Source organism: Macrobrachium rosenbergii, chromosome 59, assembly GCF_040412425.1.
Source record: "Macrobrachium rosenbergii isolate ZJJX-2024 chromosome 59, ASM4041242v1, whole genome shotgun sequence".
NCBI lineage: Eukaryota > Metazoa > Arthropoda > Malacostraca > Decapoda > Palaemonidae > Macrobrachium > Macrobrachium rosenbergii.
In genome coordinates this window covers 36272593-36299677 of record NC_089799.1, presented here as the reverse complement: position 1 = coordinate 36299677, position 27085 = coordinate 36272593, and the positions used below count along the sequence as shown (strand labels likewise).

General features: G+C 34.9%; 1 pseudogene; it reads left to right on the top strand.

Moving 5' to 3' along the window:
- The first annotated feature begins 2292 nt into the window (after positions 1–2292).
- Positions 2293–21273, top strand: LOC136837685 (piggyBac transposable element-derived protein 1-like; annotated as a pseudogene).
- The last annotated feature ends 5812 nt before the right edge of the window (positions 21274–27085 follow it).

Genomic DNA, 27085 nt, shown 5'->3' with positions numbered 1-27085 from the left:
CTCGTACTGTTTTTACACTAGACAAATCACTCTCCCTTTTGATCCTAATGCGTGTTTCACTTCAGACATGAAATCTTCTATTTCATTCATCCCCAGACATCCCCAACATTTTTACATTGCCCCTCTATCACAGGGTCTTTCAGGGAATTTGTATGCCCAGCACAGCTTTCAACCTTAATTTCAAACTTATCATATAAATTTTCCACAAATACTTATCCACATCTTCCCTGTTTAAACCTAAATGTTGTTCTATCATTCCTCTCATCGGTCTTACTTTCTAACTCAAGTCCTACTGTACACCTCCGTTGTATACTAAGCAGCATTATGCCATAATAATTCTTGTTTACCTCTGTCATCATAACTTCTATTCAAAGGACAATTATTCCGCTCACCTGTTCTTTGAGAGCTATCATTCATCCAGACATACCCTGCACAAGTGTGGTCAGTTACCCAGTCGTGCCTTGACCACTGCACATCAATTTCTCACTTGAAATCCCATGAAGTTCAAATGTTTTTCTGTTCTTCAACTTCTTAATAATGCTCCATACATTATCAACAGACACTTCCACAATCATTCTCAAACTTATGCTAAAATGACTTTACTATCGCATCATTCAACTCTGCCTCTTACCTGCTTACCATATTCACCAAGTCTTAAAAAAAATATTGCAGTGGATGGTTTGAATCTTTTATTCCCAAATTTGTCAGTTAATTATTTCCTTATTGGACCGTTTTTGCTTCACTAAGCCTCTTCTTTTCTTTTGATGTCTTCTTTTCCCACTATCTTAAAATCTTAAATATTCCACGTGGATTCCGTGACTCCGTCGGGAAATTTACACCCGACTTACGTGTCCATAACTGAAGCCTATTTTTCATCATTTACTCCTTATATGCTATCATTAAATCCACTTTTTTTTTTTAGTTATATTTACAGATATGTTTTGAACTTTTTCCCCTTGAACTTGAACATCCTTCTCCATGAGCACATCCGTCAAGTTCCTCCTCCTTCTGCTGTTCTACGACACAATCTAAAATAAAAAATTCTCCTTCCCCCTACACACATATATACACACACACATATATGCAAATAAAGAGCGATAGACATCTATATCACTTCTTCACGGCAGTAGTGTCAAAATATACTTGTTATAGATCCACAGTGTGCTATTGGATTGCAACCAACGTAACACACACACACACACACACACACACATATATATATATATATATATATATATATATATATATATATATATATATATATATATATATATATATATATATAATGAAGACAACTCAGACCTCATTTTCTTTTCATTTCTTTGTAACGAGAGAGAGAGAGAGAGAGAGAGAGAGAGAGAGAGAGAGAGAGAGAGAGAGAGAGAGAGAGAGATGAAACGACAAGATCAATAAAGTTGCCCTTGCTCTTTCCATATGTCTGGAAATCCGTCGTCCGACCCAACTCGTCACCAGAGGGCACTAGTAAATAAAAGCTCTGGCCAGATTCTCTCCAACAACCTGATTGCTCGACTCCCTGAGGGAAGGAAAGGACTTCAAAAGGATGGAGGAATAGGACGAGGAGGAGCAGAAATAAGAGTGGGAGGAAGGGAAGATTGTAGGTGTACGAGAGATAAAAGAGGATATAGGAAAATGCTTGCGGGAGAGAGAGCGAATGGGTGGCTGACCCTGGTTAGTACTGACGAAAATTCGGGGGTATTGGTAAAAGCAAAAGAGAAATGAAATGATGGTTGAAAGGGAGCGAAACGAAAATATGAAAGAGCTGTCGCAAATCCTGTTAGTTGTTGACTGAATCAGATGAATCTCTCAAAGATACCAAGTAACCTTATTACGAAAGGCGTACTGTATACATGATGTACTTGTATACACTATATATGAAGATAGATGCGTGTGCGCGTGTTTAGGTTAGACCTTTCATAATACATCTTGTGAATTTGGAGGCATTAGATGAGTTAGCATACGAGCAAAGACAATGGCTTTTGCACTGCTTACCGATATAGATCATTCATATGTATAAACATACACGCACACACATGCATATGTATATAACATATATATACATATATGCATATATATATATATATATATATATATATATATATATATATATATATATATATATATATATATATATATATATATATTATATATTTGAAATCTCAGGAAGACGTGATGATTAAAGGCAAAATGTCGCAGAAAAAAAAATGAAACGAAAGGGGAGATTTCCGACTGATTTTATATTACTTAGTGTGACATCTGAATGAAGAGTGACACATGGTGTTAGAAATTTTCATCATACGTGCTAGCGTGACAGCTCAAGTAATCATGAAAATGGCTGACAAACTATTTGGAGAGAAGAAGAGGATTAAGAGCCATAATCTCCTTGAAGACGAAGTGTGAGAGCATCCTTTAAAAAATACTGTTTTTAATGCAGGTGGACTCACCCAGATTAACTAAGCCCCTAAAACCTGTACGATTTCCGTAGTGCTACGCGTTTTAAAATGAATGGGTCAAGCTTATAAATTCCTAGGCTGAATTTTCTAATCCTGCCCAAAATATCTTTTATAACTATGAAGCCCTGAAGATACCGAGGATGAAATAGGTGTAATTAGAACACAGTCAAGAAATTAAAGTACCCCGATATTGTGAAAGACAATGCATCATGAACGGCAGGCAAAAGAGACGCTTTATGATAAATGCAACTAATAGACAACGGAGATCTCTGCCTATACTAGCATATGTTAATAACTTCAAAGATATTCCCCATTTGCTTATAAACTTTAGAGTTAATATGGCATTTAAGAACAATAGTAATGTGAATATACGTGCATATATAGAAATCTCTTGACCATAATAGAAAATGTGTATTTCAAGTGCGAATGTCATTTTTGTCAATCTGGAAATCAACGGGAAACAGAACAGAACTGTATATAAATGAATAAGATATACTCAGAACAACAAAACAATTTTCGTTCAAATCAGTGATAGCAGTAATGCTATCAATACAGGAAATGCCAGAAAGCAGGTTTTTTGGTCATCTTCTAAAGATTTGTAAAAGAAAGCAGTGATGTAAAAGTAAGTTTGGGTTAGAACATCAACATCAGTCAAGGATTATGCAAATTGTATAGACTTTAAGGAGTCTAGTTACTCCGTTCTATTGGCATACAGGAATAGCGCGGGTCTGAGCCTACTGCATAAAACATAATACAATTTTTAATGGCGCACTCTCCATACTCTTTGAAACTGTCAGCACATATGATGTAAATTTCTACCTTTGTGTAACAGTCCTCCTTAAGATGTCAAAGTAAATCAGATGAAACCTGTTAGGATTTATCTTTTGTTTCATTTGTCCCTATGGCATCATGCATATACTGTATATATATATATATATATATATATATATATATATATATATATATATATATATATATATATATATATATACACATACACATATAGTATATATTTGTGTATGCATATAATATATATATATAAATATATAATATATAAATATATACTGTATATATATAATATATATATATATATATATATATATATATATATATATATATATATATATATATATATATATATATATATATATGTACATAATTGAGAGAGAGAGAGAGAGAGAGAGAGAGAGAGAAAGTTAACAAGTGACGTTCACCACTGTTACAAAACTACTGGTTAAATATTGGATTTTGCTCACCAGTTGCACAGGCTGAGTCTGTTCGTTTTGGGCAGACAGCCAACAGTTTTATCCTACCATTTAATGAATATATAATCTCAAAGCAGACAATATTCATTTAATAAAGTTAAAAGGAGTTTGTACCTCTTCCTCGTGTCGTGGCAAAACTGTATACATCAAAGTGTATTAATATATTTTTGTATTACCTGTAACCGAATCGAGGGTTCTTAGTTTTATGACTTTGTTTAAATAGTTCTCTACACGACTTTCCTCTCGTGTTAGAACGTACCGTACTTTTGACATGACAGGGAGGAAATTATTTGTAAGAAATAGATACACATATCAGCTATGTCGCTGATATTACAGTCAAAATCATTAATGAAGATTCTGTAGCGAAAGACCGCCCTTCTCCTAATTCTTCTGTTGTCTTTTATCAGATTTTCTCCAATCCAACTTTCACTATTACAACTCTACCTTTCATTTCCGAGCCTCCTGCTTCGCTTTGTCTCTCTCGATCGCCAAGCGGTCGGTAGTTCCTAACCTCAACGCATACCAAGCAAGCACATGAAATGATGTACCCGGCGCACTGAAAATTACTCTCCCTTCCCTTTTTCTGAGGCTATGATGGGTATTACCTGGGGATGTGTGGCTTCTTTAAGGTGGCTCTGTCTCATCAGAAAAGATTGATAGACCAAGTGAGAATTACCAAGCGCCAGAGGGCATCTGCTCATTGTCAGCTAACTTGTGATCCGCGAAGAGATCCCTGCTGAGATTTGGGTGGAAAAGGTCAATGCCACTATTTTTAAAAATGAACGACATTTTCCCGTCATTCCGTTGATCACCTTCCTTATGTCAGTTAATTGTGATAGTATAGTGCTACTCGTATTGTGCATCACACCCTACTACCAACTAAGACAAATATTGATTAGCTGGTTGCTGGGAACTACAATATTTGTAATAATATTTGTAAGGCATTCTGTTCTTTTAAGTCGTCCCCTTCGTATCTTCCCTAGTTGTGTAACTGTGAATAAAGTTTTCCTCTTATTTTTTCAGTGTATATTTCATCACATTTTTCGAAGTTAAGTTGGAAAATATGACTGCATTCGTGCTCTCCAGAAACTTTGAAAAATAGTAATCTAATTCAATCAGAATGCAACAAGTAGATTTTAGATGCCTGTTAGGTAAGAATTACTGTAAGATTTTCCACTGGTGTTGATCTTAGGAGAAAATATTTGCCTGAACTGGCCTAATGGCTTAAATTCACTCCTATACCTTAGTGTGTTGACTAATTTCACTTGAAATTGGAGGATAGTATTTTCAGCTTACTGATTTTCGCAATTAAACTGAAGTGAAGCTTAAAATTTGAACTTGAAGCTTTAGAACCTTGTGGAATTTGTATTGAGACTTGAAATAATTTTTCTTATAATTTTTAGGTTAAGGTGAGAGAATTCACCATAAGATGGTTAAAAATTTTTTCACCAATACTAAACAGTTGTCATATCCAGAAATGTTAATATTTTGCTCTTACATCCATGGAAGCCATTGTTGGACCCACAAGTTTTGCTATTAGCGTAAGCGAATCATTGCGGGAGAAGGTCAAGATTATAAAGTCCTGTTATGAGACAAAAACAATATTCTCATTCAACAACAGCATAGGAAGGTCCTTACGTTGCAAAACGAATTTTGCAAACTCAAATTTAGAAATCTACTTGCCAAATTTAAGGATACAGTAGTGTTCTAGATAAAAGAATATTATAGTGACCAGGTCAAGTTCTACTAGGACAGGAGGCAATGGTAAGACCTTGAGGCAATGTTTTGTGCAATAATCAAGGAAGTCAAGTTATTTCCCAGAGGAGGTAGTTCTCAGGGAGCACTGGTTTACATACGATGCAGCAATGTTTTCAGAGGCTTCACTATAAAATGCTGATTTTACAAGCTTAGACTGAGGGAAATAAGGCCGACGTATTTATTTTCTAACAGTACAGCAGGTGTATTCACAGAGAATAAGTACCTTTTCACTTTTGTAGATGTGTTCATAAACAGAAAATGCAACCATAAGCACGGGGCCAGGTTTTAATTAACCAGAGGGAGAAAGTAAAGTTATCAATAATGATTACTGTATTTCATAACACCCGTCAGCAAAAATAAAAAATATATATATACAAAAAGTTTACTACCAAATAAAAATTATTTTTTGCTAGAATTATTATCCTATTTGTATGTATTAGTTTCCTCTCTCTGTGTGTGTATATTTTGCAAAATCTATTTTTGTTACAAGAAACTCTCCTGGTTAGATTATTAGATTCTACACCTGATTAGCTATGTTACCTCTTTGGCCTTTGAAATCCCAAAACTCTATCATTATTTCAAATGTATTGTACAGTACTTGAAAATTAACATAATGCAGTCGGCTCTTCGTAATCCAGTGAAGGTGGGTCAACACAAAAGATAAGCATTCTTCTTCTTTAGTAAGTACGTTACCCAGACAGTCTTCATATGTAATGTGGTCTGATTATAGTCGAAGACATTTACTTAGTGCTTTTATTTCAGCGAAATGAATCAAACCCTACGACCAGACACCAATAAACACGATTCTTTACTAAAAGACTGGATAATTGCTAGTTGCATATATCTTTACTATCCATTCTGATATATCAACCTATGCACATCAGCCAGTATTCAGTGTTTATTTTCTGTTAGGTTGACAGAAATATTTTAGAAAACAAGTCCTCTTTACAGTTCAAACTTTTTTCTTTTCTTTTTATCTAATACATATACTTCGCTTCTATAAAGGAGAGTTGGTTACACAAACCAACACCCTCCGTACGTTCCAGCGTTGGTTTCTGTAGAGCCTCCAAGTTCCCGTCTTATCTTATACACAATGCTTGTTGCCTTCCTTGCTTCCCTATTTTGTGACTTAGCCCTCTGTCATCCTGTCATCATCTGACATATTTACTCACAAATACCTATACAAATCAAGTGCCACTATCCCTAGTTACAGCCACTGATCCATCTCCTTCGTTTTAATTTAGGCTTATAATACTACTCTTGCTTACATTTACTTTCAATGTTCTCCTTATGCAAATACTTTCAGATTCTTTCACTAATTTCTGCATTTCCTCTTCCACACTATATTCAAGGCCCATTTTCCAAAAATTAAACTTTTCTCCTACATTTACTGTTTGACTTCTCGCATCACTTCATTCATAAAGATGTTAAACAGCCGCAACACATCCTTGTCTCATCCCTATTGTACGCTGAAACAGGTTCTCTATAGCCAACAAACGCTTCTCTGCTATCATGGAAAAATTTCATTGCTCTAAACAATTTATTTTCCGTACATACCTCATTATCTCCTCACTGCCACTCTATTCATTCTATCATAAGATTTTCTAAGTCCAAGTATGCCACATACAACATTTTTTCTCTACTTTCAAGCTTCTCATATATTTTTTTAAAACCAACACTTGAATTATATACTCATTTCCTTGTGTAAATCCATCCGGTTCTTCCCCAATCAGTCCTTGTCATATTTTTTTTTCAATCAAAATCCTACCACGCTCCTCTCATCTCATATTGAGCAATGTTATACCCCTGCTAGTCTATCGCCTCCAATCTCACTTTTACCTTTATGCTAAGGAGTAAATTATTCATCTCGCCCATCCTCTAAAACTTTTCCATTATCCCATTATTTCTTCGACATCCTGTTTAGCCAATCGGTACCACTCATTCCTGTTACACAAAATCTCACTTGCTATCCCTTCACTTCGTGGTTTCTTCCTCTTGATAATTGCCTTTTTCTACATCCTCAAACAGTCACTAAGACCTTCCCCTCTTTTATCATTCAATATTGCCTCTGTTTCATCTTCCACGTGTAACAGATTATCAAAATAATTACTCTGGTGACCAAAGACTGCATTCTCCCCAGGCAGCATCTGTCCATTTGCATAATCTGATGTTTTTGTATTTACTCTCATGTAGCACATCTTTACCTCTCTCTCTCTCTCTCTCTCTATTTATCTGTCTATCTATCTATCTATTACATATACACGCATAATAATATTTACATACACATATATATTTTATATATATATACATATATATATATATAATAGATAGAAAGAAAGACAGCTATATATATATATATATATATATATATATATATATATATATATATATATATATATATATATATATATATATATATATATATATAGAGAGAGAGAGAGAGAGAGAGAGAGAGAGAGAGAGAGATAAATCATGCAAATAGGCAGACGAATCAGATTTTCACTGAGATTCTTACGAATACCCCGAACTCAAATGAAATAAAGAATTCCTCCTCTCCCATGCCAAGCTTCAAATTTATGATTGTGCGAAAATGCACCCAGCCCATTGACCACTACACCACGACGAAGGATAAGAAAGTATCTCAAGTACTATACCATATTTCTTTTGAGGTCAGTTACATTTCTAGACTTGGAATACACCCATCCACACTCTCGCATTGTTATGCTAAGTGCTGTTTGCTCTAACTTTGAGGGATGAATGATATTTACTGGTCCTATTCGTCAGATTTACTGAGATACAATAGCCCTTTCAAATGCCGCGTGTCTTCTATATTTCCTGATAAATTTCCATCGATTTTCGCTGGAATTACGTCGAAAATAAAGAATTTCTCCCACCCCATGCCGAGCTTCGAACTCGTAAGGGGAAGAGGACTGCAACCAGTGCTTATACACCATTTAGTCAACAAATATATCAGGAAATAAAAAAATATAAGTATTAATTGTATGGTCGTTACATTTCCACAGGTCTGGAGAGCGGGGCCGGTAGGTTTCCCGTTCAGCAACACCCAGTTATCTGGGAATTAACAAGATAACTAGAAATGAAATTGGCATCAGAACAGAAAGATATTCATTTCTGACTACCGCATAAATATTTGATGATAACTACAGTAGGTTTCCGGGAAGCAGGACTGAAAATCCAGGTTTTGAGGTGTTATGATATCAATTATTTATTTGTACAACATTGCTATTACTATTATTTTTTATTTGAATACATGTGAATTGAATAAAATAATTTCAGATTTACTCGAGAAGAGGATATATAAAAGTTGAACATATATTGCTTAAAAAAAAAAAAAAAAAAAAAAAAATATATATATATATATTTATATATATATATATATATATATATATATATATATATATATATATATATATATATATATATATATACCTTCTTAGTCATGTTTCCTCAGGCAAATTCTAACAAACGTTTCACTCCCATCATAAATACCTTTCAGTGTTCTTAAAAACTTATCTTCCATAACATTCATTCTGAGAACTCACTGTTGTATATCCTGTTTATCAATTCTAACATAATCCTTTTTAGGTACAACGTATACCAAGAAATATGTGTGCCAAGTAATTCTTTTTCAATTTACGTGTAAATTGCTCACATAACTGTATCATATATAAGTCGCATTTCAGTCCGACACTATATCTAAATAGGAAATAGGGTACACTCATATGTGTTCATACACACACACACACACACACACACACACACACACACACACACATATATATATATATATATATATATATATATATATATATATATATATATATATATGTGTGTGTGTGTGTGTGTGTGTGTGTGTGTGTGTGTGGTGGGGTGTGGGTGTGTGTGTGTGTGTGGGAGTGTGTGTATTTGCTTGTATATAAGTAATTCAGTATTACAACTTGCTGTGAAGCCGATGGCCTATTAGTTGGGCACCGTTATCTCAAAAAGAAATGAGAAATCCCAAAATAATTAGTTACAAATCATGACGCAGAACATTGAAACACTATTCCTCCCAAAGTACACCGCCACTCATATATCCAGTTACTTTGCGGACTGCGTTCAAAACAGTCGTTCTATAAGAGAGTTCTATCGTTTGGGTGACGGAGATCCTCTCCCAGGGGAACAGATGGCGCTAGTCCGTAGAGAATGATAATATTTCCCCGTGAAAGTCCTTTTCCAGTTCCAGCAGTAAATTTTAAGGGAGAGGTCACTAGGGATCTCCCCTGAAAAGTACAAAATAGATTTGCCTTTTATGCCGTTCCTAGACTAGATTTAGAAGGTAGCTCTAAAAGCAGCAGTTCCTTTCCTCGGCTTAAACCAACTATTTTTGTTCCATTGTTTCGCCGTTAAAGCAACGTATAAAGGTTACTGCATTCGTTTCTCCTCTTTAGGTTTATGTTCTCCTTTTTCCATTTTGTGGTACCATAAACGTTCCCTAATACGTATCTACTTCTGTTCCGAAGTTTAGGAAATGGATTGGGATAGTTTCTAAAATTGTGAATTTAGTTAGGACATTCACTTTTTCTACAGAATTAAAAGGAACTTCTCTAAAACTGATGATGGTGGTAATACCTCCACCATCACTGCTACCACCGATGAAGATCATGATAACAATGTGTGAGGCTACTACCCTCTACTACAGAGAGTGACAACATTCAGTATCAGAGGACAAAATTCATGGATTTATAACAGATATGCAATTAAATTCAGACGTGGTTACAAGCACTGTCAACCCCGCCCCCCTAGTTGATAAGCCGACTTACCCGACTTACCAATGTCAGAAAGTTCCTCGTTGGACGAGTCTGTAGAGTTCTCAGCTAGCACTCTGCTAGGCCCGAGTTTGAGTCTCCGGCCGGCCAATGAAGAATTAGAGGAATTTATTTCTGGTGATAGAAATTCATTTCTCGCTATGATGTGGTTCGGATTCCACAATAAGCTGTAGGTCGCGTTGCTAGGTAACCAATTGGTTCCTAGCCACGTCAAATAAGTCTAATCCTTCGGGCCAGCCCTAGGAGAGCTGTTAATCAGCTCAGTGGTCTGGTTAAACTAAGGCATACTTAACTTTTAACCAATGTCAGAAATTTTACGACTCCAATAGATAATACTTTAGTGTCAATATAAATATAAATTTATATAAATAAAAAAAAAATGCAAGATTGTAAGAAAGGACACAATAGTTGAACAGCTGGCACAGACAAGCGCTCATAGAATAGGAAAAATCGAAGGCAGTTTGCTTTCATCTTCCTTGAACAGGCAAATGAAATAGTGATAAATGCGATGAAATATTCAAATAAAATAACTTTCCATTTCTTCACTGGATATGAGAAGGCAATAGCATTCAAATGGCTGGCTTTCGTTAAAGATAAACTAACGGAAAACTGAAAATAAGTAAAGCAGATTTACCAGTGTAAGATGAACTATGGAAAGATACTTGCAAAGGAGCTTTGTCATAGGAGGTAAACTGACCAAAATATGATCATGCATGTTCGCTGCAAAATATAAACATAAAAATGAGTAAGGCACAACTGCCACAGAAGATGAACTAATAAGTAAATAATAAAGGCACTTTTGCAGTGGAAAACAAATTAGAAAAAGTGATAAGGCACAATTGCCATAGAAAAACTAAACAAAAGATCAGTAAGTCACAGAAGATGACTCAAGAAATAAACAAAGAACCTTTTGTCGTGGAAGACAAACTAACATAAATGAATGAAGGCACTTGTAAGCAGAGGAGACAACATACGAACACAACACGACTAGAACACTTTGCTTTGAAGGCACTTGTAAGCAGAGGAGACAACATACGAACAAAACACGACTAGAACACTTTGCTTAGACGATAAATAGAAATAGAGAAGGAGACACTTTTTGCCGCAAAGGATAAGCTAGCAAGATGGTAATTAAGGCATTTTTTCGCGGAAGATAAACTAAAATGGGAATGAGGGTACTTTTGCCGTCAAAGATAAAACAGTTAAAAATTAAGGTTCTCTTACTCTAAAAGATGAGTAAGAAAAATTTATCAAGGCTCTTTCGCCGTAAAGAAATCAATTAAGGTACTTTGGTCGTAGACAATAACTTAAAAAAGAATATTAAAGTAATTTTCCTGTGGAAGGTAAACTGGGAAATGATGAACGCTCTTTTGCGTTAGAATGCAAAATGAAAAAGTAATTATGGCTCTTTGGTCATAGAACACAGACCGTAAAGAATAATTAAAATACTATTACAGTAGAATATCAACTAGAAATTCAAGACACTTTTGCAGCAGATGGACTAAATTTAAAAAAATAATATAGACAATTTCACCATAAGAGATGAACTAATAATAGATATTTAAAGGAGCTACTGTATATAAAATAAAATAATGTTCATTGCTCTTTTGTCAAAGAAGATAAAATAAAAGAAAATAACAAACTGAATAGAAATCGTCAATGCACTTTTCCCGCAGAATAAAAGCTAACAAAATATAAACCCGGTCCTTTGGAGGTAGAAGATAAACTGAAAAAAAAAAAAAAATAATCAAGGTACTTTTCTCTTGAAGATAAAATAGAGGAAAAAGTAAGTAATAAAAAGAAGCATGGGAAATTATGCAGGTTCCACATGCAGATGAGATAATGAGAGGGGGGTCTGGAGATGGAATAAGCAATGCCCTTTGCATTACCCTGCGGAGAAAAGTATGCGATGACATCAGTGGAGTTCTTCAGGGCACTTAAGGTGTGGGGAGTCCCAGACCTACTTGAAAAGGAGGCTGGAGATAATTTAAGTTCTGTTGAACTGAAGGCACAGAATGGGGTACTGATTTACAGCAAAGCGAATGGAGCGACGATAGAAGTGCTCTGTCAAAACAGAGCTTATGTGTGCTGTCAGAAAGTGATTTTCCTTCGATATTTTATATATATCCTCGTTTCTTTCGTTAGGAAAAACTCCACCACTACGAATAGCACTGGCTGTAAGATAGTCCCGGGAAGCTGCTAACGTCTAGACAAGAGAACAGTGATGGAAGAACATAAGGTGGGAAGCAAGTGTCTTAGATACAGTTTACCTCTAGATTTCAGAAGCCTTACTCGCGAGGCCTAGTTTTCTGGCAGTGTTCATTGATGCATTTTTTCCAAGTTGTGCGAAAAGGAATAGAAAAAGTTGCGGGAAACACTTATAATTATCAAAAGTCTTCTACTTTTTAAGTACTGTTAACTCTCTCTTTCCTTTGTACACACACACAGACACACACACATACACACACACACACACACACACACACACACATATATATATATATATATATATATATATATATATATATATATATATATATATATATATATATATATATATATATATAAATTGACCTCATTCAAACTGGACGGTATCTAATGGAGTACGGATACTTGATAATGTGGACTGTTTGTCCAAGAAAGCTTGTAACTTTTTCTGAATAAATACTCCATTAGATACCATCCAATTTGGATGAGGTCCTTTTAGTAATTCTACTAATGCACAGAACAATGATTGTGTATGTGATAAAGTTAATATATATATATATATATATATATATATATATATATATATATAATATATATAGTATGTGTGTGTGTATTTATAAAAGTTGACAGGGGGGAAATGCGGAGATAGGTGGGAGTGGCAAAAAAAAAAAAATAACCCTAAGTAAAAAGAGGTTATCAGAGTGTTTTGAAATGGTTTGGTTACATGGCATGAAGTGACAACTACAATTTTTTAAAAAGAGCCTAATTCAAAATTGGTAAGGAGAATAAGGAGAAGACCTAGAAAGGGCTGGATAGATGGCGTGAAAGAAATGTTTATTTGAGAGGTAGGTTTTTGACATTCAGGGAGCGTGAGCGTGCGCAAGATAAGTGTCTATGATGTCGTGTATAGAGAGTTCGACACACGGCTGATGAGCCTTCTGTGTAGGTGCACGAGGCGGCTAATGCTGTTGAAGATATACTGCTCAGGGGATTCGTCCACACGTCAACACTTAAAGTATGAAAGTAGCAATGACTGTTTTGCTGTAGGGAAATGACTTAATGAATATATGAATATAATTATATATATATATATATATATATATATATATATATATTATATATATATATGTATATGTATATTAACTTTATCACATACACAATTGTTCTGTGCATTAGTAGAATTACTAAAAGGACCTCATTAAGACTGGATGGTATCTAACGGAGTTTTTATTCAGAAAAAGTTACAAGCTTTCATGGACTGTTTCTTTTAGTAATGTATATGTATGCATATATATTATATATATATATATATATATATATATATATATATATACATATACATATACATATATATTAAGATATTCAGAAAATCGCAAAAATGTATAAGATATTTAATAATTTTTGACACATTTCGCCGGTCTTTAAGTTATATACACAAAATCACATTCTGTAGCTTAGGAAGTCGCATATTTTTATTATTGTTAGAAGCTATGTTAACAACTTTTTTTTACAACTTTCAACCTCCAAATTTATCAAATATATTGAACGTTTATTTATACCAAATTAAAGCCTTAAAGGTAATGATTAAATCCTGGTCATATGATAAATCGTTCGTGTTCACTTATTCTAATTTTTACATGAATCTTTGCAAAAGGTATCTTTCGGAACACCTTCTAGCTGAAACGCAGTCTTGTTTGGGTACATGATATTCTATTCACCTTTTATAGGAACAGCCGGGTCTGGAGTACCGTTTTATTTACAAAAAGAGAGATCAAATCAGTGTCCAAATTGCCTCCATCATCACTCAACTATCTACTGCTAGCCTCTTACAGCTGAGGGTCGCTATAGTATTGGGAGGAGATAGAGAGTTGGTTCTTAAGCTTTTCTGGCCCATGCACCCTTTCACCATATGTCATTCCCGCCCCCCGTTTCCGAAATTGTCTGCCTCAAAAGGTGCGTTTCAAATAATGTGCAGCAAAATACTAATACACCCAAACTAGCGGAGAGGAAGCCCAGCGTGACCTCTCAGTAGTGCGGACCGATGCACACTGCGTTTTGTGTGGTCCTAGAGCCAGTTTGAGCCCGCCAATCTGTGGTCACAATTCGCCCCCGAAACTCTGAAATTCCCCTTGGGGGGAGTTCCCCCTGGTTAAGAACCACTGGTCTCTCAGTGATCCTGGGAGGTCGAAGGGACCTTCGGTCTAAGTTCTTTACTTTTATACATACATCCGTTTGTTTGTTTTTCTTTCATTTGTTTGCTTTACTCAGACCCATTAGGTCTTAGAATTGTTAAAAATATTTTTATTTTATGGCGTTCGCTTCGTATTATGGTATTTTGTGGTGCTTCTAATTTTTTTTTTTTTGAGAAAAAGTATATATATATATATATATATATATATATATATATATATATATATATATATATATATATATATATATATATATATATATATATATATATATATATATAAACAAGTAGGTAGGTAAATACACGCCCACATATGTATAAAAAGCATACATTATTTTTAATACGCAAAACCTTAAAGATATCAGGGCTTTCACACTCGCTTACATCCAGTGTTCCGAGAATTTTGATCTTTGTACATTATTCAGTATCTAGAACACATCCTTTAAAGAGCAACTGAGAGGGCTATTATCACGTCCTAAAGACTTTTCAGACGCAAGAATGAAGAGTGAAAAGCAATAACAACCTCACATAGAATTGCACTCTCTTGCTGCATAATTAACTCATTCGAATGACGGGAGTAAGGCAATAAGAGAATGAATCCTTCCGTGCTATGGCAGGCCCAGCGGGTGGAGGAGAAAGCGAATTAGACTGGAAGTTGAGAATCCATCAACAGTAAATCTTGCGGCGGGATTTTTAGGGCTATCAAGTCGAGCTTTACTGGGAGGTTTATGGCCGCCATGTGTTTTGGTTAAGCTTTCGGGTGTCCTCGATCCTTTTACACATACCGGAGACGTTTTGTTTGTTTTTTCTGCATATCCAGGCTTTTGATTGCTCTCAGAGCTAAGGTGCGCCTTTCTCTGGATCGGTACATCCTGTTGGCGTCGTCATTTGAGTGGCTTATTCGCGTTAATCTTACTTTATCGGATACTGATAAAAAACTAAAAAATACTCATAGTAGCATGAGTCTTAAAATGGAGAAGCAAATCCACAGTTATGTATATGTACATGTATTTAAAGATAAATCAACATTGATTTATCTTTAAATATATGTACATATACATAACTGTGGATTTGCTTCTCCAATGATAAAACTAATATTGCAGAGTGTGGGTTTTTTGGAAAATGTAATTTCATCCAACTGAAACAAGTGATGACAAGGATTCTTATACCAATAGGCTGGAAGGTCAGACGAGAATCCACTCTTTCGATGCTACGGATTTCAAAAAAAAAAAAACTGTCAGATATATGTATGCATGAATACTTAGAAATGAAGCTTTCGCATTCAAAAAAGACATACAGTGCACTTACAAAAACATAAACGCAAACACATACGCACACACACACACATTCTCACTTCACCAACGAGAGCCAGAGATCGACGCATTTCGGATAGAAAGATTGATAGATAGCAGAAAGCCTTTTAAGATGAATAATAGTATTAAACGGATCAGTTGGAAATGGCACCTGAAAAAGCTCACATACACATGACACATAATCACACCAGTACATACACACACACACACACACACACACACACACACACACACACACACACACATATATATATATATATATATATATATATATATATATATATATATATATATATATATATATATATATATATATATATATATATATATATATATATATATATTGATATTTCTGAAGTTCATCAACGAACTGTCCCTGTTAGTCTAAGTAATGCACAGTAACTTGTGGTTAGTCTACTTTCATGGGATAAAGCCAGTATATATAAGGATACGCTTTTATGCCCATTTCCAGAAATATCCATTCTGCCTCAGGTGAGGTTAGTCGAGTGCCGTGGGCCATGCGGAATGGGGAAAGTCTTTTATCTAGAGGAGGGTTGCTATATATACTGACTTTGTCCTGTTATAGTAGACTAACCACAAGTCACTGTTCGCTACTTACTAACAGGGGACAGTTCGTTGATGAACTTCAGAAATATCAATATATATATATATATATATATATATATATATATATATATATATATATATGTGTGTGTGTGTGTGTGTGTGTGTGTGTGTGTAAGTATGTATGTATGTGTAGGTGTGTTTATGTGTCATGTGTATGTGAGCGAGTGTATATGTTCATCTGACCAGTGAGAGGTCTCAGGTTCCATTTCCAACTGATCCGTTGAATAATATTACTCATCCTGAAAGGCTTTCTGCTAACTATTCTACCCATCTCTCTATCCGGAATGTATTATCGTTCGAGTTTTCAGCAAACAATTAATTGTTTTCGTTATATGTCATACACTGATCATGATTAAGCTTATAATAGAATGCTGGAAACAATGTATATATATGATGTTCAAGATGCATGGTGTACAAGGGAATTTGTTTGTGGGTATTATAAATTTTTAAGATGAAAGCGAAGCGCATGCAGATGAAACAATGCTTGTTAAGGATAATGAAGAGGAACTGACGACCAGAGAAATTTGGGCATCCGTGAAAGGGAATGAAACTAAATTGAGGAAACAAAGAAGTTAGAGAAATGAATCTTTGTACTGATGGAGGATCGTGACTGTAAATGTGATGGATTAGAGGAAGAGACACTTTGAAGGGTCTCGCACACGATTTGTCAGGCAATGAAGGTATCTGGGTTTACGTTGCATAGTCAGACAATGAAGGTATCTGGGTCTACGTTGCATTTTGAAAGTAATGTGTTGAAAGTAAATATGAATGAAAGAAAAGCCTTGAAGCTGTTGAAGTACATTGCTTATTTGGTAAATGCAGACTAAAATAAATTAGAATTTTTAAAATTTACGGATGCAAGACGAAGTGAAAAGTTTAGGGTAGGTGAAACGACGGTTGGTGTTTTGCGGTGGTTTGGTCATGAGAAGAAAGTACAAGCAAAAATTGGTTGAAACTGTATTAATAGAAAGTTTTTGGAGCAAGGAGAAGAGGACAATCTGGAGAGTGCTGGAGCAATGCAATGCAAGATTGAAGAGCCTCAATGTCAGGGAACCCTATATAGGGCTAGTGGTACAATGTTGTTCAACAAGATTTTAATCAGTTTTTTGATGCCTTATGAATCATGTAATGTGGAAGTTTTTGCTAAGAGGTCCACTCTTGAAGTAGTAGTCAGTGGAGGAATATTGTAGAGCCTATCAACAAATGTGCATATAAATTTTTCCCAGTATTAAAACGGGATACCTTTCAAGATAAGATACGACAGTAATCACATCTTTATTAAAACTTCAACAGCTGAATGGTGGATGAACCACCTCTGCAGAAAACCACACACCTGCATCTTTCACTGGTATCTTGCATACACTCTCACTTCCAGGAGGACCCTCTTTTCCGATCTCTCTTTCACACCATCTATCTATCTCTCTCTCTTGTAGGTTTTTTTCTATTCCTTCCTACCAACAGTTCTGGACTGAATAATCTTTTCATAAACACATCATCTTTCATTCTTCTGACATGGACAAACTATGTCAAAACATTCTGTTCTATCCTATCATCTACATAAACCCTTTCACTACACCTCCATATCAGCAAACTTCTCACCTCTTCAGTTCTTCATATTGCATAAATAATACATAAACACTTAATCAGTTCAACTTTTTCATTTCTTTTTTTATTTGCATTCAAATATCTCACTTCTTTCTATAGAGAGCTGGTTCAGGCAACTCATGGATGCATTAATGAGAAGAATGGTGCCAGATGGTATAACTGATAATTACTTGGTTGATGCAAAAGTGAATATCGAAGGCAATGTTAACAGCTACAAATATAGTCAAGAAAAAAGTAAGTTTAGCCTGGAAAAAGGGAGAAGATAGACGAGAACTTGCCTACAATGAAGGGCAGCAGCGTGGAAGAAGGGTTTTGCCAACCATGTACAATTAGGGAATGAGGTTAGGCAAGTCACAATCTGTGCTGCTGGTAGATGAGTGTAATGTCCCCTACAAATCTACTTATCTCGTTGTCCAGCGTATTCCAGAGAACTTAGGCTGATAATGCATCTCGAAACACCCAAGCTGCCTTCAGTTAATATTACTAACAACTCTAAAAAGAATACTAGTAAAGGGAACAATTTTTATAAGTGATTCCATTGTCACTTTTTAGCAAAGTTCCTTTTCCAAGACGTCACTCATTGCTTAACCCCGTGTTCAAGTGGTCATCAAAAGCTGAAGTTTTTTCTGCAGCTGCACAGCTCCCTCGTCTCCACAAAAGTTCCACTAATAGAGTGTCAGCCATGCCTGAACGAAAGTTTTTTTAGACTCACTTCACCTCAGTTCTGATCGCCCCTACTGTTAATAACTTCTTCTGACACCCCAGCCATCTAATTATTAACCCTAGATTGCCCAGTGTGACGAATTCGTCAGGCAAGTTTCAAAAGCATTTAAATGAAAGAGACTAGGTCTGTAGGCTATGCTTTTGTGAACGTTCTGACTAACTGGTCTACCAGTCTTCTGTTTGAAAATAACATCTTGAAGCTGATTGGTTGACTTTGAGGGCAGCCATGTTTGTTTACTTGTGCACTGTATTTCCTCTCCTATTATCCCCGTCATGAACGAATTATGTGGTATGCTACTTGTACAATTAATTTACCAATGAAAGTTAAATGTACCTAGATTACAGCTAATCAGCTAACTCCTAGAATTATCCCAGTTAATGAAATCTATGAGATGTTTTATGTGGATGACGTTTTGGTCATATTGGTCACTTGCTAACCGATATTGGTAAACATTTTAGCAACACATGTGCTGCCTAAAAACTTAGGAATGCAGTGTTATTTTTCATCGAAATTATAAAATAGTTATCCATATAATCTTTGTATTTTCTTTAAATACGCTTATGTAGATTGAAAGAAAATGGACATAATTACTGGGGGACTGTAATATTTTACAAAGAATTTATGTATTTTGTTTCACGTTTTCAGGTTTTGATGTATCTGTGTTCTATGCAAGAGCTATAAGTAGGCAGATTTGTAAAGAGAATGAGGGAACATTACCTATAGAACAGGTTAGGTGAGGAATCTTCACGTGAAGAAGATAACCTCGATACTGAGTTTGATTTAGCCGTAGGCATCCCCAGCACAACTGAGACTGATGAAGGTATGTGAGATTGATATGCCTGCAGACCTGTATGTTTTGGGAACACACACACACACACACACACACACACACACACACACACACACACACACATATATATATATATATATATATATATATACTGTATATATATATATATATATATATATATATATATATATATATAACATATATATATAAATATATATATAATGTATAATCAGAAATGTAGAAGATTGACTACTGAAGACAGTATTTTTTTCAGGATTTGTATTTCCTTTTGGTTAAAAAATTTAATTCCCACTCCAATATCACTTTAGAATTAGTGTAATGACAACTTACTTGATCCCTATTTGATTGCCATTGATAAATTTCAAGTAAATGTTTTTGTTCTTTGTAGCCCCCTGAATTTCTTAATTTTGATATATACTATATCATCTATCTCTCTTGTAGCTCTTTATATTCCTTCATATATACAGACATGACGAAAGAACGTCCAGATGAAGTAGTAGTGGAAAGCAAGATTGAGAATGAAATTATTTCTGAGAGAACAGTGTAGTCATTGACATTTCACCTGGTAACTTAGAGGTTATTGAAGAACCTGCTGCTGTTCCAGCAAGTTTATCAAGAAGAATTTTGTGGTCAAGGAAATCAGATGCAATTCCTTCAACAGTACCCAGCTTTGTCCATCCTGATAATGATTCCTTGCATAACGCTGACTCTGATGTCTATTTAGGAAATCCAATTTGGTATTTCAGGAAGTTTTTCACATCAGATTTCCTAGATCTTAGTGTACACCAGTCTAATCTTTATGCTACACAAAAAGATGTCAACAAAGCTCTGTCTAAATAGGGATGAATTGGAGCAGTGGTTAGGGTTGCTAATTCATTTTTCCATTATTAGAACTCCCCAGACACGTTTGTATTGGTCTGGAGAACTATTTGGAAAATATAGGGATTATACCGCCATAGTTATGAGCAGCAATAGATGGGAAGCCATAAAGTCAAACTTGCATATGATAGATAATAATGACGAAGTCAGTGATGACAACCTTTTCAAGATCAGACCTATGGTAGACTATTTGAGAAGCAAATTTCAAGAGCTCCCAATGCAACAAAATATTTGTATTGATGAGCAAATGGTTCCTTTCAAGGAGAGTCACAGCATGAAGCAATACCTTCCGATGAAACCCAAAAAATGGGGATTCAAGATATTTGTTCTTGCAGATAGTGGTGGACTCATCCATGATTTTATTCCTTGTACAGGGCCTATTCTTCCTGTAAATAAAGAGGGTGTCCCAGACCTTGGTCCATCATCAAATATTGTTTTGCACTTGGCTGAAACAATACCAAGTAATAGGAACCAAATTCTTTACTTTGACAATTGGTTTACTTCAGTGTCACTGCAAAAACATCTAGCTGAGAGAGAAATCTGGTGTTGTGGGACATTTAGGCCCTGTCAGCCTAAATGTCCCCCTGAAAACTGACTTCAGATGCTCACTTGAAGAAGAAAGGAAGAGGGACTTTTGGGGAATGGAGGTCATCTGGTGCTGGCAATCAGCTCTCAGCAGTCAAATGGCTTGATAGCAAAGGTGTGACTTTGCTTTCCACATTTGCTGGAAGCCACCCAGTTCATAATGCAAAACGTTATTGTAGGGCATTAAAAAAAGTAGTAGAAATCAAACAACCAGACACAGTGAAGTTGTATAATAAGAATATGGGTGGTGTTGATTTGGCTGACTGTCTTTTATCTTTATATAGAACCCCAGTGCGATCAAAGAAATATTACCACAGGCTTATATTCCACATGATTGATATGGCTATCAATCAAGATTTGGCTCCTGTACCGACGAGATTATGAGGCAGAAAATATTACACAGGAAAAAAGGCATAGCCTGCTTACCTTTAGGATGTCAGTTTCAGAGTCACTCATCAGAGCATGTACCCACTAGAGGTCATTCATCTTTGAGTGAGAAAAAGGCAAATAAACTTAAGAAAGTAAGTGAGAAAACGGGTCAAATAAGACCACAGAAGGATGTGATACTGGATAAACTAGGCCATTTCCCAGAGGTGAAAAATCCTCGTCTCTCTTGCAAACGTATTGGCTGTAAGGGTAAAACTAATGTCAGGTGCAATAAGTGTTGTGTCAACTTGTGTCTAAATGCAAAAATCAATTGCTTTTTACAGTTCCACACCTAAAGCAGAGTAAACTTTATCCCCTTTTGCATTTTTTGCTCTTTTCCAAATGCTGAAGTAATGAGAGTACTTGAGTATAAGAATGTTACTCTAATTTTTTTTTCTTTTTTGCATTACAGGACTTTGATTTTTAGTTACCTGAAGTATATATTATATTCATTGCAGATGTAGATGTGTTATTACAGTCCTAGAATGGTTCATGATCAAAATGGAATCTGGTGATGTATAATTTGCTATATCAATAATATTTTACATAAAAAATGTACTAAAGTTATCTCAGTGTTGCCAAAATATAATACAAAATATAGTTACAGCACTCTCAGGCATATTTCCTCTTCCTAGTTACCAACATGACTAATTAGTCACGTGACTGTAGAACTGTATATATTACAGTAAATGATGAAAAAAGTATTCTGGGACATTTATGAGGTTCATATAAGTATAAAAACCAAAGCATTATTCTTGTGGACTAGGGAAAATATAAGTGGGCAACATAGGGTTAAACATTTTACTTTTCCGTTCACAAGGTGCTTCTTTTCAATAATTTCTATCAATCTCTGTTCTGCCAGTCTGTCTACACTGTAGTACACGTTCGATGCGTCCTTGTCCTTTTATTCAGCCCTTTAAACCACATAGTGCTCAAGATAGTGAAAAAAAAGGTGTTGGGTGGTTGGACAGCAAGATAAAGGGATCGAGAAAGTAAACGATATGATGTACAAGGATCTAAAGGCGAAGCCGGGAGAAAACTCACCAGTTGCACTAAGAGGTATTAGTTAGAGAGGTTGGACAGTAAGATGGGAGAAGGGAAAGTTAAGAATACCTTAGTTTAACCAGACCACTGAGTTGATTAACAGCTCTCCTAGGGCTGGCCGAGAAGGATTAGACTTATTTTACGTGGCTAAGAACCAACTGGTTACCTAGCAACGGGACCTACAGCTTATTGTGGAATCCGAACCACATTATGACGAGAAATGAATTTCTATCACCAGAAATAAATTCCTCTATTTCTTCACTGGCCGGTCGGAGAGTCGAACGCTGGGCCAACAGCGTGCTAGCCGAGGGCAAGGACTCTTTAGTAATGCCTACAGTGCATTGCGTGAGGTGCACTGACGGCATTTACCCTTTGCGTAAATATTATTTTGAGTTCTGCATTTTTAAAAATTCATCCATTAAAAAATTAGAACGCATTTCCTCTTTCATTCACCCCTGCCTGCACATCTAAAATACTTATCCATCTTGTTCTTCCTTATTCCACACGATCACTCACCATATCACTTTGTTTTCCGTGATATAGACATATAAATAAATCTCATACTTATCTAGACGTTTAAATCTTATACTCGTATTCATAAATACGTAAATGCAAGGGCTAGTGTTTTTATTTTGAAAAGAAGTGAGTTATAACTTGAAAGGTTTTTAATCAAATTTGTAACGGCAGTTGCAAGTACCATGGTACCTGAAACGGTAAATTTTCATATTTCGTCTGAGAGGTGACCGTGGAGATAGATGGTAAAAGGGGGAAAAGGCAAATGCAATAAACGGTGTGTACCCAAAAAGGGAAAGGGAAACGAAGAGAGGAGGTTATTCCTAAAGAGTGAAAGTTGAGAGAGAGAGAGAGAGAGAGTATGAAAAGCGATTATACGAATAGACTAAGATACGCGCTGCATGAATAGTCGAGCATCAACCCACGCATAACTAACACGGTTTTCAATATTCAAGTTGAACAAGAAAACGTGCTTTGGAAATCGTTGATTTATGATGGACTCAGACGTTATGTGTCCTGCATGTGAACTCAAGATGTATTTATAGACTTTTGGAGGTAATAAAAACTCAAATGTCTTCTGCAATCATTTTTTTTTAGCGAGAGTCGTAAGACGATAAGGATATAAGTTCCCACGTTTTGACGATTCATTTCTTATCAAAAGGGAAAGGTAATCAAGAGGAAAGTGAATTTGAAAAATTGCGAATATACGTTTTCGTTTGCCTGTCGTTTTTCCAAGCAGTGATTCTGAAGTAAGGTTTTATTAGTGCTATATAAGGAATTTGCACATTATGAATCTGTGATTACGACATTCACTTGGGACTTAAGGAGCATTATACTTCAAACTAACATAAATGATTACAACCTATCCCCTTTCTTATTGCATGGTTCTTACTGTTAGTAATTTGGGTATGTTGTCAGCTTGGAACAGCTTACCAAAAGCATGAAGGAAATTAGCCACGATAATTAGTTATTTTTTCTGAGGATCATCGGACACATGGTGGATTCCTTTTATACTCCTTCTGCAACACACAAGAGTGAACGTTTAAAAAACGATGCTACATTTTAGTGAACATCTTAACAAGCAGTAATTAGATCATTGCAAGGTATCGTTAATGAAGAGTACTAACTTCATAAAACTATGAAGTCTAATATCTATGGCATAAATTCTTTCATAAGGTATTCAACGGTCTGTTTCAAAACAATGATTTTATATTTTCAACACAGAGGTGTGCATTACTGAAACTTGAGTACTAGTACTTGGACGCCGATTAGTACAAACGCTGCCAAAAATCACTAACTTTTCATAAATAGTCTGCAGAAAATAATGCATGTTGAAAATATAAAATCATTGTTTTGAAACAGACCGCTGAATATCTTGTGAAAGAGTGTTCTGACCAGGGTAGGAAGTGAGCTGCAGCTTGGGGCGGGGTAGACGCTGCTAACCATCCAGTTAATATAGTAGACACAGGCAGGTTGGTTAGCTATTATAATGCTCTCAGCTCAGACATGCTTGTCTGAGGCTGAAGACACAGATAACTCCTATTTAGACAGTTGCGTTAAATTGTTTTGCAACAAGCAACATTTATGAGGAGCGGTCTCCTATTGTCTTTTTAGTTGAAATCATTGCATGGTAAGTAGTATAATATCTCAGTCTGAGGATGGTGTGGTGCAGATTATCCTTGTTGTTAATTCCATCATAAATCTGCAATAACTAATATCACACGAAATTGTAAAAAGGAACGATGAAGCAGAGTTGTTGGGTTACTCACAGGAACAACTGTGCGAGGGGATTATGATTCAGGAGGTTCCCTGATTTGTAAATTGCGCTGGGAGTACTCTCCAGCTAGCTAGTCATATACATATAGGGAGATCTTGGAGAATGAATGAGGTTCCTGAAACTGGTTTCTTATGTGGAGTATGAGGTGATTTGAACCAGTGAGTTAATAGTTTTTATGCGTTTACTAATTCGTGTTCCTTTGCAGTAAGTTGATTGGTATCTTTCATGCTGATATGCACTATTGTTTTTACATAGATAATTACTATGCCTCAAGGTTTGTATCAATGAACTGTTGGAATTTTGCCAGTTTGATAAACTGTAGTTGTAAGTTTTGTGGTTTCCTTAAGAAGCATTTTATCTTTCACTTTCAGTACATGTAAAGTCACTTACATTAAGCATGTAAGGGTTATACTATAGGAAATGTCAGATAAAAATGGAGTATCTCTGCAGCAAGACAAGCACATGAGATCGATCTCCAAAAGGTGTTTTTCATCGCGTGTCGTAAAAGGGTCGTTGAACTCTTGGATTTTCAAACAACTGCGTATGCCGAACTCTTGGATATTCGAAAAGTGGTGAGAAGATATAATTTAGGGTTTGAAGGCCTATGGCCCTACAAATCTTCCTTTTCCAGTCATCAATTGTCCTCACTAAATCATCGTTCTTCTTCAAAGTTCAGTTACTTTCAGGTGTAAAGAACCCGAATCCATAGGCGAATACATAAACCCATGTCACTATATTCACTTATATGTGTTAAAAGTTGGGAAATTAGAAAAGTTTGATTCCAAAAGTATTCCAATGAAATCTGATCTGTCAACCGTCAATACTAGGTTATAGAAAATGTTGTATATTCATATTTTCTCTAGAACTATTCGGAGAGATAGATGGTGAAAGGGGAATGGCAAAAGCAATAAACGGGGTGTAGTAAAAAGAGGGACACGAAGAATGATAGTTTTATATTCGAAGATCGAGAGTTAAATGGAAAGCAAAGGTGAAATCGCTCTACAGATAGATGCTGAATGAGGATTGCAAAAACTTTTCGAAGGCAAATAGTGGAGACAGATAGACAGATATATATATATATATATATATATATATATATATATATATATATATATATATATATATATATATATATATATATATATATATATATATATATATATATATATATATTAAAAATTAAAAATACCAGAGTCAGGGGAGAAGTAAAGAGGTGTATTTCGCAGATACACGAAAGCGCTTAGCAAGCATTTTCTACTTCAACTTGACACTGGCGTTTGCATTGTATTCCGCCAAACGTCTTCAGTGATCATATCAAACAAAAGTGATTATGTTGGAAAAATGAATATTCTGTTGAGTGGTGGAAATACTTGCAAAAAATGAAAAAGAAATGTCGTTAATACATGAAACTGTTGTTTTACTGAAAGTTTTGTGACTTCTTTAACAATACACTGTATATACATAATATATTAATGTACATACATACATATATACATACATATACACATATACACACACACACACACATATATATATATATATATATATATATATATATATATATGTGTATATATATATATATATATCTATGTGTGTGTGTGAAGTAAAGAGGTAACATTTTGGCGTTTTTATGGGCTCATTTTATTATATACATATAATATATATACTATATATATATATATATATATATATATATATATATATATATATATATATATATATATATATATATATATATATATATATATATATATATATATATATATATATATATATATATATATATATATATATATATATATAAATATATATATATATATATATATATATATATATATATATATACATACATATATATATATATATATATATATATATATATATATATATATATATATATATATATATATATATATATATATATATATATTTAAAACCCCACAAAAACGCCAAAATGTAGAAAGTTTTAATGCCATATTTCAGAGAACATCTGTCTCCCTCTTCAGGTAGGTAATGAATGAGATAGGAATTACAGAAAAGTGTTATTTACACCAAGAGATCT